This window comes from Chaetura pelagica, unplaced genomic scaffold (genome assembly GCF_000747805.2).
Source record: "Chaetura pelagica isolate M959 unplaced genomic scaffold, ChaPel_1.0 scaffold462, whole genome shotgun sequence".
Taxonomy (NCBI): Eukaryota; Metazoa; Chordata; class Aves; order Apodiformes; family Apodidae; genus Chaetura; species Chaetura pelagica.
The window spans coordinates 508,004-513,150 of NW_009952454.1; positions in this window are offsets into that span (position 1 = coordinate 508,004).

Here is a 5,147-nt window from a genome sequence, read left to right on the forward strand (position 1 = left end):
CCCCTGCTCTGCCTTGGCTGTGTGTCCCCCCTGGTGTCCCTTGCCTGTGTGTCCCCCCTGCTGTGTGTCCCCCCTGTTGTCCCTTGGCTGTGTGTCCCCCCGGCTGTGTGTCCCCCCTGCTGTCCCCGGCTGTGTGTCCCCCCTGCTGGGGGGGATGCTGGAGATGCCCAGGGATGTGGGCAGCCCGAAGGAGGTGGCAGCCCCGGGGGGTGCTCGGGGCCGGCTCTGCTCTGTTGTCTTGGTTCGGAGCGGGTTTCAGGGGGAAATGGTTGATGGGATCAGTCCTAAATGCCTCTGATCAGGCTGGTGTCCCCGTGGAATGACTGACAGCAGCCCCACAGGATGCCTGAGGACTCATCCCGAGGGGGAGCTGTGCCTGGGCACGGGTGGTCAGTTGTACCTGGCCTTCCTCAGCTGGGAACCATCACCCTCCTCACCCTCCATCTCCCCTGGTGCCACTTGGCCTGAGCCCTGAGTGTCAGCTTCTGCCTCCAGGGCTGGGACATTGAGAGCCCCAGAGGATGGGACACAGACCCCAGTGGGATGGGACACGGATCCCGGTGGGATGGGACACACAGATCCCAGTGGGATGGGACACTGTGGCTATCCCAGGCACTGCAAAAGCTGCAGACAGAACAGGGGGAAGCATCAATGTCCCAGCCCCAGGTGTGCATCCTCAGCTCCTCACAGCACCTGGGAATGGGATCATTGGAAGCAAGTGGGAACCATTTATTTTTTATGGGGATTTACCCTATAAAAGGGCAGGTAATACCAGGCCAAGATCTGCAGCAAAGGGTGAGCATCATCCAAACTGACTCCTGCCAAGGAAACAGCATTCCCAGCTCCATCCTTCTGCTGCCTCTGGACCTCCTGAGGTATCCCCTGAATTTCAGAGCTTGCCATGGCCCCAAACCAGTTTTCAAGGTAAAGAGATGTAGAGCTGACCTGGTATAAACCTCCCGGTGCTGGCTGACCCCTGGTGCCTCCCATACCTCAGCCAGGAATTAGATTCCTCCATTTTCCTAACAATAATGTATGACACACAAGCACTGATAATGGGGCCGAGCAATCATAAACCGATAAGTCCCTGAGTGATTGGCTTTTCCTTCTGCATCCATCAAAGCGTCATTGATCTCCTGTGCTGAGGGTGGGGGGTGATTAATGGCCCTTCCCCAAGCCCCACGGGGTTGTTTACGAGGGCTGGCAGAGGAGCGTGGTGGCAAAGGAGGGCTCGGGAGCACCTGGAGGGGGTGGAGTAAATATCATCCCTGTGGCACTTGGTGGAGGAGGAGAGTCCGTGTGGGAGGGAACTTGGAGTGATCGGAGCTCGGCAGAGCAGGGGAAGGGCTGGGGGGGGCGGTGGTGAGGTGGGGGTTCATCCGAGGCGGTGCAGGGGGCAGTTGGGCACTTTCCTGTCACTGCCTCTGTGACCTTGAGCTGCGGGATGTCCCCTCTGACACCCCAGCTGGGTCGTTTGGGGACTCCCCTTTCCCCCTCCTCAGGAGAGCATCGTCTCTCTCCCGGGAGGCAGGAGGAGCCGTGGTGCAAAGGCAAGGAGAGAAACCAGGCTGTGGTTGTTTTCTTGTTGTTTCTCTTTTCCCCTTTTTCCTTCTCCTCGGTGGGTGGAGATGAGCAGCATCCAGCCTTTTCCAGCCCTGTGCTCCAACCTGCCATAAGAGCCCAGACTGCAGGGAATGATCTGAACCAGCCTCTGATCTGCTCAGTGCCAGGGAGCTCAGGAATGAAACGTGGAAAAGTGCTTGGAAGGGTTTTCTGCCTCCTGGGAGAAAATCCCAGCATTTCAGGAGCAGAGCAGGGATGTACAGAGGATGGCTGGGCAGGAGGGATGGCTGCTGGAGTGTTGGGGTGACCCCCAAATCCAGTTCCAAGCCTGGAAAGGGTGCTGGGTTCCCAGTTTGCTCAGCCCTGCTGCATTTCTGGGGCTGGAGCAGAGTGATGGTTTTGTTCTTCCTCCTGACTGATGCCTGGTGCTGTGTGCCCGGGTCCCCAGGGCTCCTGGCATGTCACCAGCACCCTGCCCAGCTCCTGCCACCCAGGAGGTGAAGCAGGCAGAGGGAGCAGAGCATCCCACTCCCCTCTCTCAATCCCAGCACACTCATGGCCCACCAGCCTTGCTGGAACAATTATCCTCCCAATTAGTGGGTTTTCAGTCCCTTCTGTAAAGTCACAGCTAAATTACTTCCCCCCCCGCCAACTCCAGTCCAGGCAGGTACTGAGCACAGAGGCCCCATTACTGTGTAATTAGGTGGATTCCAACAAAACCATCCTCAGATTCCCTCCTTCTCTTCCCACCCCCCACTTCCCAAAACCCAGTACCAGGCACCAGCACGATGCAAATTAGCACCTCCAGACGAGAGCAGAGTTCACCCTGCACTGGGCTCTGCCTCGCTGTGCCAGTGCTCTCCCCGTTTTAATAGTTTAATAAAAATTAGCATAATTAACGAACATCTGTATGATCCAGAGTGGTGCAATTTGGCACTCGGAAACGAGGACTTAAACATTATTGCTGGGAGTTTAATGTTGTTTTAATTCTTTTTGGCACCGCGCAGTGAAATCAGGGCTCGGCGCCGCCAGTTCTCGCCTGGCTCTCATTTGCATTTCCCTCCCTTTGATTATGAGCAATCGTGGACTACCCAGCCATTTATCACAGCAGAAATTATTTTAAAATGCCTCATAGTGTTCAGGCTGCAGCAGAGTTTGGGGAGGGGGTGAGGGGAGCAGAGGTTGGGGGCTCCCTGGTATGTCTGGGGTGCATCTCGTCACTCTGCCCACAGGTCTCCAGGTTACAGCAAAGAGACCCCATTTGTTGTTGTTCCTTCTGGATTTGCAGCAGGATTTTTTCCCTAGCTGGCTGGTGAGGATGGTGGGATGAAGCTCCCACCCTTTCCTGCTCCCTCCTTTCCAGCTGTTTGCTGGGGTGTGAGGAGTGTTAGGATCCCAACCAGGGGAGTTTTGGGCCTCCAGGGACCCTTTCCTGGTTCCAGCCCCACCATCTGCAGAGCTGGGAGTGTTGGGGGCAACGTCTGTCCCTGGGAACTCTCATTCCCTCTCCCAAGCAAAGCCCTTTCCCTGTCAGGAAGCTGGGATGAGTTCAGGGACCCCTTAAACACCACAGACAGGCTGGGGGGGGGGCAGGGTGTGGGACACAGGAGGTGATGGCAAACTTCTCAAGCCTATTTGTGCTAACTCCTCCTGCTTGGCTGCTGGGATGGAGGTTTTCCCTGTTGTCTCCACTATCTGCTACCAGAAGGAAAATCAAACACAAATCTGGAGAGGGGACAGGTTACCCAGGAATGACCCACCTGGAGGGGCTTCCCAGAGCTCCAGGCTGGAGCCTGATGCATCTCAAGGGTTGATTAAAATACCCACAAAATATCAGGGTGGGAATTAAAAGCTGAATTTCTGAACGAGGCCCAAACTGTGCCCAGCAGGACCCAGAGCAAGGGGAGAGTGGGGCAGGAGAAGGGAAGGGGCTTAGGGAGCATTTAGGAGGGGGAGAGGTGGGAGTCTGGGGGCTGCTTGCTGTTGATCCAGGTCCCAAAGGACCTGAGCTGTGTCCCCTGCCCTTGGCACTGAGCCTGTGTCCCTCTGGCTGTGTCCCCCCTAGGAGTACAGTGTGTATGGCTGGTGGGTTGGAGAGCTCAACAACAGCGTGGGGATCGTCCCCAAGGATTACCTGGAGGCTGCCTACGAGCTGCAGGAGTGGTGAGGTGAGAGGTGCTGGGGATGGGGTGTGGAGGTGGGTGCTGTTGGGGGTGGCTCCATTCCTGGGGTGCCCCAAAACCTCCAGAGTGCTGAGGCTCAGGGGCTGCCTTTGGCTCCATCTCCTGGTCTCTGTTGAACTCGGGAACAGGCAAAACCAGGAACTAGTCGCAGCTGAGGGACAATGTCCCCCTGCCCAGTGTCCCCTCTCCCCACCAACACACGTGTCTCTTCCCCCTCCCTGAATTCAGGTCCATCTCTCCCTGGCCCTGCTGAGATACCAGGGAGATTGTACCCACCTCCAGCCTCCCCCAGCTGGGCACCCGTTGCATGAAGAGACCCCACGTCCCACCCCACGGCCACGCACGGTGTCCCCGTGGTACCCACTGCGACGCCATCGGGGCACGGTGGGGACAGAGGGGGCTACAGCCCACAATAAACTCGTTTTCCTCTCCACTTCTGGCTGCTCCAGCCTTCATGGTGGCTCTGGAGCTGGAGCTGGCTGCGGGGGGTGGCCCCTTGTCCCCAGCCCCTGCTCTGAGCATCCCCAGATGCAGATCCAGGTCCATCCCAGCCCACGACTGAGGATTAACCCAGCACATCCTCCTCTTCCTCCTCCCGCACTTGGCTCAAGGGCCACTAGATGGTGGTAAGGACCTGCTGACTGCAGAGTTCCAGGGGAGGGTGCCCAAACCCCCTGGGCTGCACCGGAGCAGCCCCCCCAGCCCTCGGCAGGGGCAGCGGGTGCTGGAGCAGGAGCCTCACCTGAGGCTGAGCTCGGGTAGGGCCCGAAGGGCTGTTTCTGAGCACAGCTGTGCAGATGTTTGGAAGCTGGGCACAGCTGGGGGGACCCCAGGGGACCCGGGAGGCCTGCAGGGGGCGGTGGGGATGCAGCTGAACCTGTCCCAGCACCTCCCTGACCGGCAAATCTTCTGTGGGGAGGATGGTTTGGGAAGCTCGAAGCTTGGCTCAAATCCCTCGGGTGTCCCTGAGCTGCTCTTCCAGCCCCAGCTCTGCACTGTGTGCTCACCCCGGGAGGGGGACACTCCCTCTGCTCTGCCCCTCTCCCCCCCTTGCCACCAGTTCCCCACCCGTGAGCATCCCACAAGGACCAGTTCACTTCTGCAGGGCCCAGTATCCATCTCTCCAGCATCATCCCTGGGAGCCTTTGGGGATCCTGGCAGGAAGGAGGATGCTCTGGTGCAAAAGGGACTTGGTTGCAGCTGCCCCAGCCCTACATGTAGGGGGGGGGAAGGTTTACACCCCCTTACTGCTCCCAGTGCTCAAGCATCAGGAGGCCTGATCCTGCCCTAGATCCACCAGTTTGTTTGGGGTGCCTGGGCTCTGCTGGAGGGAGGGGATGGGGAGATAGGGGTAGGAGGCTTTGGCCAAGCAGGGGCTGCTCCAGCCCCTGAGCAGAGCAG